The 14,334-nt window shown below is 45.0% G+C and overlaps 1 protein-coding gene across 1 annotated transcript in view; it reads right to left on the bottom strand.

Moving 5' to 3' along the window:
- Positions 1-14,334, bottom strand: part of LOC130405754 (uncharacterized) — a 164,063-nt gene that overhangs the window by 83,356 nt on the left and 66,373 nt on the right. The window lies entirely within an intron of this gene.

The following is a 14,334-nucleotide window of genomic DNA, read 5'->3' as shown; positions in this document are numbered from 1 at the left end:
CCAATCGGCGTCTGTCTTTGCCCAGGGCTTTGTCGTAGCGTGTGGTTGCAACGCTACCAAGCCCTGCTCGTCCAGATGCCACTGGGCCGACCAGCACGCTGTGACGCAAGCGTGACTCCGCCTGCTCAACTGCTTCCTGCGCCCTCCACTTCCTTCCAGTCCTGACTTCGATGCCAGCCTGGGAGACCTTTGGATCACTGGATTCCCTGTACTGCAGCACCTCTCTTGCACGGGTTACCATGAACTCCTCATTCAGGCTGCTAATGGGGAGCTTCAGTTTGTTGTTGTGCCCGTATAGAGCGATGCTACTCAGGCTTCGTGGCAGGCCCAGCCATCTACGGAGGTAACGGCTGATCCTCCTCTCGAAGCCCTGTACTGTTGTTATCAGGAACTCGTACACAAGCAGGGGCCACAGAATCCTGGGGAGAACACCGTGCTGGTAAATCCAGGCCTTGAATTTACCAGGCAGAAACGACTTGTCCACTGCTGTCAGCCACGCCTCCAGCCCCCGATTTGTGGCCTTGATGGATGCAGCGTCCTTCAGGGTGCAATCAAAGGTCTTTCCGAGGCTCTTGATGGGTTTCTCGGTGACTGATGGAATCTGGGTGCCGTCCAGAGAGAAGCGGAACTTGTCAGTCACTTTCCCTCTCTTGAGCACCAGGGACCTAGATTTTGCAGGCTTCAAACACATCCGAGCCCAGGTGATGATCTTCTCCAAGCCCTGAAGGATCCATCGGCACCCCGGCACTGACGTCGTCGTTACTGTCAGGTCGTCCATAAAGGCTCTGATGGGGGGCTGGCAGACTCCAGACTTGGTAAGCGGACCTCTGCACTCGACTTCTGCTGACTTGACCAGCATGTTCATGGCCAAGGCAAAGAGAATCACTGAAATAGTGCATCCAGTGATGATCCCTTTCTCCAGTCGATGCCACTCAGATGTGACTGTCCCAGAGGTGACTCTCAGCTTGAAACTCTTGTAATAGTCCAAGATAAGGTCCCTAATTTTACCTGGGACATGGTGCCGTTCCAGTGCTGTTTACACTAGCTTATGAGGAATGGATCCATAAGCGTTGGTGAGATCGAGCCACAGCACTGCTAGGTCTCCTTTCCCTTCTCTTGCCTCTCTGATCAACTGTGTGACCACACCTGTATGTTCGAGGCATCCTGGCACCTTTGGGATTCCGCCCTTCTGTACAGAGGTGTCGATGTACTCGTTCTTCAGGAGGAACTCCGTCAACCGACGGGAAGGATGGCGAAGAAAATCTTCCCCTCAACGCTGAGCAGCGAGATCGTTCTGAACTGCTCGATGTTCTTAGCATTCTCCTCCTTGGGAATCCAGACACCTTCTGCAAATCTCCATTGTTGGGCTACCTTTCCCCTCCTCCAGATAACCCTCAGGATCTTCCACAGCCGGTGAAGGAGTCTGGGACACCTCTTGTATAGTTTGTAGGGCACTCCGCTTGGTCCAGGAGCTGAACTGGCTCTGGCTGCCTTGACAACTTCCTGAATCTCCTTCCAACTGGGCTCCTTGCTGTTGAAGTCTGTGGTGGGTCCTGGGGGGTCTATCAAAGATCTGTAGGGACCTAGGTCTTCCTCCCAAGCAGCATCAATGTATGTGTTGCAGAGATGATTGTCGATCTCCTCTTTGGGACAAACAAGGTTTCCACTTCGTTTTTGCCCAAGCAACTGCTTGGTGACTCCAAAGGGGTTTGCGATGAAGGCAGACCGCCTCTTGGCCCTCTCTTTCCCCCGCCGTCTGTGCCATTCTGCCCTTCGAAGAGTGGTGAGCTTCTTCCTGAGGATGCCACGAAGTTCTGATAGTGCATCCCTTTCCTCTTCTCGCGCTAGCTTGTACTGCCGCTTCAGGACCCGCAGCTCCTGCCTTAACTGGCTGATCTTCTCTGCCCTACGGTTGTTCATGTAGGGGGTCTTGGTACCCAACTTCCAAACCTCTCGACAGCAAGGCTGATGATGATGGTTGCCATGGTTTTGAGCTTCCCGTCTGTGTCGCCCTTGGCTGCTGATTCTAGGATCGTATCCACATCATCATCGAACTGGAGCCACTGTCTCTCCTTACTGGCCGGAGGCCACTTCACCCGACGATGTTCGGTTACTCTGCCTGGGTCTGGGGCTACTGGTACGTGGAGGTTCCGAGCACTGTGGGGTGACTCCGGGCCTGGCTCCTCCTGGCCCGGAGTCACCCCACCCCACTTCTTAACAAAAAAAATTTACCACTCAATACTCAACTCCGGTTTCCGCCGGTGGGCGGGTCCTCTTATTGGCGTGCTTCGTTGCCCTGTGCTCTTCAAAATAAAAGTTCTTCCGTTTGATAATGTTGACAAAAATGTTACTGTATTATAGACACTAGCAGACACAGAGGACCACACCACCCACAGTCAAGACTGACACGGCTTCAAATAACAATAATAGTATTCATAATCATTTGAAAATGAGAACTTATTAAGTTATGATGACTTCAGTGCAGTTGATGTCTAGCCACAGTTAATACATGCAGAGTAGACCTGAGGTCTTCACTACGACATCATTGTCCGGCTCTGAACTATGCTCTGTGCGCGTTCACATCATAGGAGCTGCGATCGCGGGCTGCTGATTTCCTCACAGCCTGTGTGATCACAAGTGATCACAACACATTTCTGACAGCTGAAAATTGCGCATCTGTTGACCTTTATTTGTTTACAGTAAACAAATTATTTTTTCTTGTCTAAAGATATTTTATATTGTTTTCATATTATTATTTACTGATGGTGTTTACAGAATGCGAGTGTGTGTTATATTGAAAGCGAAGCTGGGTGTGCCTATGAATATAGGCTACAGTGAGTTTTTTAAGGTGCTGTACAAGCAAATCATATCGTCTACTCTGTACAGTGACAAAGAGTGTACAGTAACCTACTTCATTCAATATCGAATAGGCTACTGTAGCCTATACTATGTACAAATGGTTTTGCTCTGTGCTCATGGCAGTTTTGACAGTCATTTTAAAATGTCAGCAGGCAAGCTTCACTCATTCCAGGATGCATTATGCGTTGTCCTATAGCCTACTTGGAACATGTTTTGAAATGGATCTATAGTAGCCTATAGAAATTTGCTCATAACAGGCCAGCTGGAATACAAAGCAAACTCTTTGTGTTCCAGCAGTTTTTTTTGTGATGTTTTATGTTGCGTTGGTAATGTGTTAGACAGCTTAGATGTTTTGTTAACTTGATTCCTATCCCACTCTGTTTAAGTAAAAGTGTGCTACTGCTGCAAAATCTCTTTGCTTTTGTTTTTTTCTTTTCTTTAAAGGGACTCTCACCTTTGTTGCATTTGAGAATTACAGCACATTCAAATCATCCCGCCTTCCTCCAATGCCCCACCCCCTAAGCGTTATTTTTTAGAGTACAAAACTAAGCGTTATTTTTTACAGTACAAAAGTTCTAGACTCCCATGGGTTATGTTTAGACTCCCATGGGTTATGTTTAGACTCCCAGGGGTCATAATATCTACCAGGGGTCTAGTAAACAAGACATTTAGCAGGTGGCTCACTGTAATTTTATGGGCTTCGTGTGATACCGTTTTGAGGCCCCATGTTGAAGGACAGTGGTCCCACTGAGTATAAGAAAGGTGTATGAGCATTACACAGAGTAGCGGGACAACGTAGCGTCTGAGGCCGAAATGGGTCCCCTAATCGGACTGAATGGTGCGGTTGTTTGCCAACGGTCTGGAGGTCTTCCTGGAGCTCCAGATTAGCGGGAAAACGTCGCGTCTGAGCCCAAAATGGGTCCCGTAATCGGACTGAGTGTGGCGGTTGGTTGCCAACGGTCTGGAGGTCTTCCTGGAGCTCCAGAGTAGCGGGACAACGTCGCGTCTGAGTCCGAAATGGGTCCCGTAATCGGACTGAGTGTGGCGGTTGGTTGCCAACGGTCTGGAGGTCTTCCTGGAGCTCCAGAGTAGCGGGACAACGTCGCGTCTGAGTCCGAAATGGGTCCCGTAATCGGACTGAGTGGTGCGGTTGGGTGCCAACGGTCTGGAGGTCTTCCTGGAGCTCCAGAGTAGCGGGACAACTTCGCGTCCGAGTCCGAAACGGGTCCCCTAATCGGACTGAGTGGTGCGGTTGGTTGCCAACGGTCTGGAGGTCCTGAGAATCATCCAGGGGAGCGGGACCACTTGGCTTCTGAGGCCGAATCGGGTCCCCTTGTCGGACTGAATGGTGCAGTTGGTGGCCAACAGTCTGGAGGTCTTCCTGAGGCTCCAGAGGAGGGTAACTCTGTGAGTCTGAGTCCGAGATGAGTCCCCTAATCGGACCGAATGGTGCAGTTTCAGTACGCCGTGGACCACTTTGGTCTGCCATCTTCAGTCGCTACGGTCGCTACTCGCTACTGTCTGCCGTGGAATCAAAACAAACCCTCTAGTTGAGGACGCGCCTTGATGACGCGGGCCCGAATGCGCCAAAAGAAGCAGACGGAAAACCTTATATATCCATGCAGCAAACAGACAGGTCTGTCGGCCAATAAGGTCCTTCGGTCCGAAGAATTTTATTGGTTGAAGTTTTCACTAAATATTATGAGAGTAAAATAATTGTTTGTTTTTACTCCTGGTGGGTCTGTCTTGCATATTAGAGTGTTATTACCTTATTAATACCAATTTAACCTTATCCAAAAAAAGTGTAAAAATGCAACAAAGGTGAGAGTCCCTTTAATGTGTTTGGAAATGACTTTTAATGATGTTAACTAGATCTCATAAATGGCCTAACACATCAAATTTGTATATACCCTATACCGTTTGACTATAAGACCTCTATAAGAATCTCCTCTGTGCAACTATTCATGTAGTCAGTCAATGATCAGACTAGTAGCATGAATATGAGTTACATCCAATCCAAGCGGGTTAGGCAAGGCAAGGCAATTTTTTTTTATAGCCCGTTTTTACAAACAGTTTGTCTCAAAGGGCTTTACATAGCATGAGCATCATAACAACATCATCTTCCCTTAAACCCTCACATCCGCTGAGTAAAAATTCCCAGGAAAACCCTTTTAACAGGGGAAAATTTGCAGTTGGTTCAGAGGGATGGAGCTGTGGAGAATATGTGGAAACACAGAGAGACTGCGAGACGCCAAGGCCAAACTACAAGGTGGGAAAGGTGATGGGGGGGGGGGAGTTAGAGTGTCTGCCTCTCTGACCCATGGGGAGAGCTGGTTCCACAGTAAAGGAGCCCAGTAACTGAATGCTCTACTTCCCAGTCTGTTTTTAGAGATACTGGGAGTCTCTAACAGACCTTTATTCTGGGAGACAATAGAAATATTTGATAAGTCATAATAATGACTCATTATTGTGCATTTAAAGATGTATATTATTACAATGCAGCATTATCTGGGGATTAAAATAATAGACTTCCATTAATGTGCATTTTAGGGAGAGTTTGCTTTGTATTCCACCTGGCCTGTTATGAGCAAATTTCTATAGGCTACTATAGATCCATTTCAAAACACGTCCCAAGTAGGCTATAGGACAAAGCATAATACATCCTGGAATGAGTGAAGCTTGCCTGCTGACATGTTAAAATGTCCCAACTGCCATGAGCAAAGAGCAAAACCATTTGTACATAATGTAGGCTACAGTAGCCTATTCAATATTGAATGAAGTAGGTTACTGTACACTCTTTGTCACTGTACAGAGTAGACAATATGATTTGCTTGCACAGCAACTTAAAAAACTCACTGTAGCCTATATTCATAGGCACACCCAGCCTCGCTTTCAATATAACACACACTCGCATTCTGAAATCAATGTCAGTAAATAATAATATGAAAACAACATAAAATATCTTGCAGCAAAAAAAAAAAAAGTGTCTACTGTAAATGGATAAAGGTCAACAATGCAGGGGTCTCCAGTTTTGAACTGAGTTCAGAGTGAGGGGGTAATGTTTGTCCCTATAGAACAATAATGGTAAAAAAAATAATACAAAACATGACGGTAACTCCAAAGTCAAACCGTCCTATCTGAAGGCTCTACTTAACCACTCCCCCTACTCACTTCCACTAATGCAAAGCGAACAGAACTGAGTAGGGGAGGGCGTAGCCCAACTAGTTTGTGACCGACTCAGAGGAACGCAACGCAAAGTAAATTTGAACATGTATGAGGCGTATGGAGTTAGAATCATGCCAAAACCCCGCACACACGCAAAACGTGTTTTGCTCACGCATAACGATTCACACGCACACAAAACGTGTTTTACTCACGCACAATGATTCACACACACGCTCAGTGTGGTTTGCAAATACAAAACATCATTCACAAACTAATGCATTTTGCTTCAGAAACAAATACAGCATGTTTTACACAAAGTAGAAAAAAAATCCTTCAAGTACACAAAACAATTCTACAAGTACGGAACACTGAAAGCTGCGCGTGGATCGGAAGGCATTTGCGCACGGATCGACAAGGCGGAAAATTTGTGCCAAAAGTCACGTGACAAACAAATGTCCTGTGATTCACACTGCACAACAGCATGTGGCGCTGTTGAGTCAGTTTAAGGCCGCCAGGACGATATTTTTTTCTCCCCAAAATCTTTATTTGATGCCGGCCAACCGTGTGTGGATTCTATGGAAAGCCAAGAAGGCCACTAACTGGCCCTAGAATGGCGCGGTAAAAGTGCTAAAAGTGCTTGTTTGGCAGGAACAACGCCACCTGTTGTTATGTAGTGTGAATCACAGGACATTGGTTTGTCACGTGACTTTTTGCATATACTACATACTTTTTGGTTATGCGAGAGCAAAACACGTTTTGCGTGTGTGCAGGGTTTTGGCATGATTCTAACTCTAGACTAATTTGCGTTCTTTTCTGTACTTGTGTGCTTTCGTTCTTGTGAAACGTCATCAGTCGTAGCCCAAGTACTGAGGGGTGTTCCACGAACGGAGGTTTAACAAACACTGAGTTAACGCTGAACTCTAGGTTGATTTACCCTGTGCCGACTAACCCAGAGTTTTCGGTTCCACAGCAGCGGCTATGCATTAGTTCAATCAACTCGGGGTTGGTTAACACAGGGTTGTGCGCAGCCACGCCAAACCTAAAAAGACGTGATGTATGGATCATGGAAACCCTGATCGATATGGCGAAACGGGCCGCTTATTGCAATGAAATAGAACTCCAGGTTCTCCTGGAGAGCTATGACGAGGAGAAGGGCATTATCACAAGAAAAGGGAATGCTAAAGCCTCTGCAACCCGGAGAACCAAAGCCTGGCAGCGGATCGCTGACCGCGTAAATGTGTTAGTTACACGTCAAAAGCATGATCCTTACTATTTGAGCCATGAATATATAGCCATGAATATATAAATATCCCAATTAAGCATTCTTAAAGATCCTACCCTTTCTTCTAAAAAATATATGTACTCCGATGGATTCCAAGCGGTCAGCGGATCAAGTATAAAAATGAAGTATAAAAAACATACAAACTGGTAAGCTTTTCCCACCATCGTATTGGTATAAATTTAAATAAGCCATTTTTTTAAGCCAATCGTGAAAAGGCCGACAGTCGGGAGACTGGATCTGGCCCTCAGTCTTGACCCCGGTGGAGGAGCCAAGGAGGAGCTGTTAATAAACATAAATTCAGGGCGCCCTGGCATGGAGGGGGTACCTGGAGGTATACCTCCTCAGAGAGTCAGGGGCTATACCCCACTGGTTGAATGTAGGTTTTTGTGTTTTCTTGTATTTTAGATTTTTTTTTGCCTTCGAAGTAACACATGCAAACCATGTGCTTGCCACAGCGCATACTATTCCAAATGTTTCTTTTTTTGTTAACTGGATAGAAAAACCTAAAAGTGACAATTCATCAACTTCACAGATCAAGATGGATTAGTGCGTGTAACGATCAAACATTCTCCAGTGGATGCAAGTCCGTTAGGACTATTTTATACTTTGTGTTGTAGGCTAAGTGCCTCTCGGCATAGTACTCAGACAATATTGCTCTTTGTATGATAGGAGGCCGATGAAAATCTTGGATGGGTAATCTGAAAGGACTGAGATGTGCTCAGCATCTCCAATATAGCCTAGATAAAACTACCATTTGCAAAAAAACAGAGGGCTACGCAAATAGTCTGGAGTGAACTGAGGCCAGGTCCTCGATTGGTAGTGTTGGCTATGTAAGGCTATGTAAGCTGGTGTTTTGTTTTATATAATTTGTTTATATTGTTCAGTAGTTATATGCCTACATGATGAGGCCGTAGCACAGTTAACAGACGAGCTGAGCTGGTGAAGACATCGAGTCCGCTGCTGTTCCAAATGCAGGTGCGTACTCCCGTCCTTGGAAGTGTTTACTTGAAGTCCGGACTTGCCAAGTACGAACTTCCAAGTCTGCGAGTACGTAGTACGCGTACTAGGAATTGAGAAACGGCCAAAATCCCGGACGATTTTGAAATTTCACCCGGACGCATTTGATTCCTACCCTTCCACTGTTAAATAGCGGCGCAAGTTGTTGGGCGCTATCCTGGTAATTTCTCTGCGTGAGAAATACGAAGTGTGGCGTTTGAGCGTGTGCATGGTTTGAATTGCGTGCGTCTCACGGAGAGCCCTGCGCAATGTTCCGCTGTCAGAAATGTGTTGTAATCACTTGTATTCCTCATAGCACTCAGGCTGTGAGGAAATCAGCAGCCCGCGATCGCAGCTCCTTTGATGTGAACGCGCACAGAGCGCAAAGCTCAAAGCCGGACAATGATGTCGTAGTAAAGCCCTCCGGTCTACTCTGCATGTATTAACTGTGGCTAAACATCAACTGCACTGAAGTCATCATAACTTCAGAAGTTCTCATATTCAAATGATTATTTATGAATACTATTATTGTATACCTGTGTGTCTTCTAGTGTCTATAATACATTCATATTTTTGTCGACATTATCAAACGGAAGAACTTTTATTTTGAAGAGCAAATGGCAACGAAGCACACTAGCCAATAAGAGGACCCGCCCACCGGCGGAAACCAGATATTGAGTGGTAAATTTGTTTTGTTAAGAAGAACCAAAAAACGAATAAACGAACTGAAATTTTGATTTTCTTTTTTTTGGAAAAAACGAAAAAACGGCTGGTTTTTGGTTTCTGCTTATGTCAATTATTCCCAGAAAACAGAGTAATAAAACGTACCTTGCTCGATGTGGCCCCAATCTCTTCAATTCCAATTTTTCCTCCAAAGATATCAAAGAAAGGCAGTGGCTATTCGTACGGTGACCGAGCTTGTCACGTGACCGCACTTGACCAATCAGTCTGCTCGGCACTAACCCTAACCCTAACCGGGCCGACCGTAATTATAGTAATTAATTATAGTAATAACCCTAACCCTAACCCTCCCCACCAACAGACTCTCCCATAACCATAACCTGCCGTGAAAATAGACTAATGCAGTATTTTTACGGCGCGCCGTACGAATAGCCTAATTGTTATTCTTACGGTCACCGTACTAATAGCTACTATGTTAAAGAAAACCGATTAGAAAGTAAATAATCCACTTCGTTCATTTTCATGCTAACGCCCGCCATACTGCACTTGCGCTACTGTGCTGTGATTGGTCGAAGGTCACTGTACTGTAACAACTGTGCTAGCTGTAAGTCCAAGGTCAGCCTTTGGGCTAAACTAATTTAGCCCAAATGGGAAGCATATGAATGGGGCGTGTCAGGGCACCTGTCAATCAAACGTCAATGGAAGCTTACGCTACTGTGCTTGGGCTAAATGCAATTAGCCCAAATGGGGGCGTGTCAAGACACCTGTCAATCAAAAAGAAATGGCCTCTTAAGCTACTGCACTTGGGCTGAATGAATTTAGCCCAAATGGGAAGCATATGAAGGGGGCGTGTCACGATACCTGTCAATCAAAATTTAATGGAAGCTTACGCTACTCCGCTTGGGCTGAATACATTTAGCCCATTCACCGGAAAAAAACCAAGATATATCATATATCCTGGGTTTTTCTGGGACTTTTTGGTGCTGTTGCTGCTTTAGGTTCTACGCATCATGCACGTCTTGTGATATTGATGTCCCCCCCCTCCCCCCTTCCGTCTGTTTTAACGGCGTCGCCGTCGACAAACTCTCCCAGGTAAGACGTTCTGTCTATAGACTGTAGAAATTGCGATAAAAGAAGTGCAGAGACAATATCGCACGTCGAAAAGCAAGGGCAGGTCGTTCATTTTGTCATATAAAAACCGTTCAATTCAAATATCGTGCCGACCGCCATAGCAACACACAAGTCACGTGATCTTAAAGAGACAGGGGCTGAATCCGAATACTCATACTTGACTGCTATATAGTATGCATTTTGTAGTACGCCACAAATATAGCGCGTCCGAATGCTCAGTACGCATTGTGTAGTACGGAAAACGTTTCCGAATGCGTACTACCGCCACAGTAAACAACAGAGTTCACTACGCTATCCCACAATGCAACCGGAGTCTGGTAACGAACGAAAAAGAGATGGCTGACCCGACACGACACCACCAAAAAGAGACATTAAAAAGAGTAAAAAAGTAAAGTAAGTAATTAAGTAAAAAGAGACATTTTTAATTTAATACCAACAAAGACAAGACGGAAAACAGGTATCTTATCAAGGTAATTTTGCCGGCATCTGAGGGGAGATACGTCATCTCCAAACATCCGGTGGAGTTTCGCCGTTGTTCGGAAGCGTTCGGAGGCGTTCTACGCATAGCTGTAGACCGTACCACACAGTCAAGTGTAGTACGGTCAAGTAGTAGACACTGAACAGAAATATTATGTACTAAGTATTCGGATTCAGCCAGTGTCCCTATACACTAATCCGGCGCGAAATCTATTGGGGCCGCCATCTTTGACTGTCGCCATCGCTGCGTTGCTGAAATGTTACTTGCCGCTGCCCTCTAATGGTTTTTCAGTGAAAAGCATCCTGCTCGCAGACTTTTCGTAGTGACAGGTATAAACAACAACATGGACAATTGGATAGATGATGTCAGGCACTGGCCAAAACTTACCGATGAAGGTAATTTATTGACAACGTTATGCATTAAGATGTGTATCAATTGATGACAACAGTAAAACCTAGCTGCCATTGCTAGCTGTGTTTGATAATATGTTCACAAGCTTCAAATGTTGCAAATTGCTAACCACGACCAGTTGTAGCAATAAAATACATGTTCTTACAGGTATTCAGGATTATTTTATTAATCGTCTGGCATGCGATGAGCTTCAGAACGCAAACTTCAGGGCACTGATTGAAGGTCAGAATTATATGAGCTCCGGATGGATTGGCCAGCAGATACTACACGCCATCGCAGATCAGCTCATCAGGTTAAAATGTGTTGTGAGGTTTTCACAGGGGGTGAACTCGTACCATAATGTGTCAGTAACCATACAGAGAGAAGATAGCAAACTTCTTGAATGTGTGTGTGACTGTGTGGCAGGCCGAGGGAAGTGTTGTAGCCATACAGCAGGACTACTGTACAAAATTACAGATGCAACAGCAAGAGGGTTCACAGGCCTGGCCTGCACAGACACAGCATGTTCTTCCCGGCATAATTGAACAGCTCATGTACTAAAATAAACAAAATAAAAAGGAGAACATTTCGCATCTGCAACAACCGCCTACGGGTCCACACGCTACTTCCGTAGCAAAACGCGGCAAGTCATGTGATTCCAGCAACTCAGCAATGTCGGCACTACTTTACTTCCTGTTTCGCCGGATTAGTGTATAACACAGAACGAAAACATGTCAATAAAACGGTATGGTGAATTATGTCTATAGAGGCCACCACAAGACTAAACATTGTTGCTTGAATGTAATATTACACTCCTTCTTGAGCCTTCCCGAAATGTCTTTACACTTTGTTGCTCAATCTTAATATTACTCTTCTCCTTGAGTCTCCCGAAATGTCTTGGTTGCGATATTGATATCCCCCCTCCCCCCTGCCGACTGTTTTAGTTGTTTTATTTTTCTTATGTTTTGTGTGTATGCTATGTGTGATTGTAGGCTACTGCTGCCTGTCTTGGCCAGGGGGGTATACCACGAACCTCGCTGAACATACCCAGGCTTTCTTGGGAAAACATGGCTCGACAGAGCCGCAACTCGCAATCAGAGTTAAATGGTACTACGAAGCTCACTTTAGATTCAATAAGTTGAACCAGGTTTTCCGCTTTAGGTTCAATGCGCGTTCACATAAAAGGGGCGTTTCTCGCGTCATTTGACTCAGCCTCATGCAAAATAAATCGCGCGAGAGCGGTGTATTTCATCCAAGGCGAGCAGGGTATTATTATGAACTCCTACGAGGAATTCAAAGTTCAAATCACAGCCAAGGGGAAAACGGTTGCCCATAAGGCTAGGGGAGCGTGTTCGCAAAAAATAGCCGGCCGTGTTAATTCGTAAGTGAAAAGATTCTGCATATTGTCTAAAAAATATTATGTATCATCATCCCTTTTACCACCGTATATGTGGGGCCCCATGTTTGCTCCTACAAACATGGGGCCAAGTCAAAAATAAATGTAAAAATATTATTCAATGTGGTCAGTTGTAAGCATCCATTTGAATAATTTCAGGTGAATCTAGCCTATGATTTGGTTTTCCGACTATGGAGGTGATTTTTCTTAACAATTCTCACGGCTATAATATGAATTTGTAGAATAAAAAATGCCTAGGCCTAATTGTGTCACTGACATAGCGGTTACATAAGGGATAATGGACAACACGGCACTTGACTATAGGTTAATGTACGTTGAACTTGCGGGGCCACCTTCGAACTTGAAACACAGACACACTGCGCAACACTAGCCGCGTTTACATGGCACATCTGATCCGCATAGATTTCTACGCGGAATAGATCTGTTCCTAAAATGTGATCCCCTACTGTATACATGGCAGTAACAAAAGTGTCCGTTATGTCTCTCGCGCACACCTGACACATCTCTGGACCGGCGGCGACATAATGGACGTCTTATCACTATTTGCCATTGTGAATTTGATTTTAATGAAAGCACAGCAGGAGAGAGCTTTTCTCTGCCTGCTCCTTCAATTAAGAATGAGGACAGCACAGCTACGTCCGATCTTTATATTTACCCCCACCTCCGCCGCAAACAAGAGGAATTTGAATGCGAGTCCGCAGCCAAGACTGGTGGGAGAGAGTGGTCTCTCTAAGTTAAGAAGTATTTTAACGTTCAGCCTGCCAAAGTACTAGTATTAGCCTACTCATTTACAATTATCTCGGACGCGCGCGGACACTATGATAGCGAACACGTCATTAATAAACACCCATGTGCCGTCGCTTAGCAACCGGACACGCTTACCGGACTACTTACGAACAAAGACGTGAATCATGCAATAAATCCACTTTCCTTGACAGCGGTCAAGTTCGGTGTGCATAAAAGTACCAACGGAGCTCAGTGGACCAATTGCTAACTATTGCAGCTGCTCTAAGTTAAACCCCAATCTGTTCGGAATAAGTGTAAACATGTCGATTAAAACGGACTACACCACCTCTTCTATTCGGCATAGAATTCTATGCCGAACAGATAATTGTATTCCGAATGAGGCGTATACATGATCATTTTCTATTCTGCATAGAAATCTATGCGGATCAGATGTGTCCATGTAAACGCGGCTAGTGAGTGCACGGCTTCTTTGTGTAGCATTGACTACATACAGTCCAACAATGTTGATCAGATAACGAATACCCTCTGATGAGAATCTGTATCTCTCATAAAGAATTGTCAGAAATTGCCAAGGGATCAGTTTGGTCCCGAAAAAACCCTCTGTACGATAAGTGCGCCGAGGTCCACGGTAACACCCAAAAATGGTGACGCCATTGTCGGAGGAGGGGTTAGGAAGCTGCGCACGCCTATTTAAGTAGCCAATCTCCGGCAAGAATAAGCCGAATAGCTGCTCCCGACCAGGTTTGGTTGCGAGCGTAAGTCACCATGGTGATACAGCGACGCTTAAAGAGATTGACTTTCGTGGTACAGCTAACCCAGGCTTTCAGCTCAACATACCTCGCTAACCCTCTAATCGAGCTTCGTAGTACAGGCCCCAGGACACTTGAAGTGATGTTTAATCTCAATGATGGTTATTATTTTCAACTAACCAATAGTAGTTGCCATGCATTTTAAAATGTCAATGCACTTTTCAGCACTGAATAACTGTAAAAGCTATTGAATAATTGATTTGCATGCATAGTATCCTACACTTTCCATTGAACAATCACCCTCAGGGTCGAATCTACTGATATACAAATGCAGCAAAAATGTGTGAAAACGGCTTATAAGTGGACAATTATTGTGCTTGCTTCATCATGTAATAGGTGAACCAAAATGTTATACGTTGTAACATTATAGGCAAAATAT

Source organism: Gadus chalcogrammus, chromosome 16 (genome assembly GCF_026213295.1).
Source record: "Gadus chalcogrammus isolate NIFS_2021 chromosome 16, NIFS_Gcha_1.0, whole genome shotgun sequence".
NCBI classification, from domain to species: domain Eukaryota; kingdom Metazoa; phylum Chordata; class Actinopteri; order Gadiformes; family Gadidae; genus Gadus; species Gadus chalcogrammus.
The sequence above is the reverse complement of the archived record's forward strand: the minus strand, read 5'-3'. Positions and strand labels throughout refer to the sequence as shown.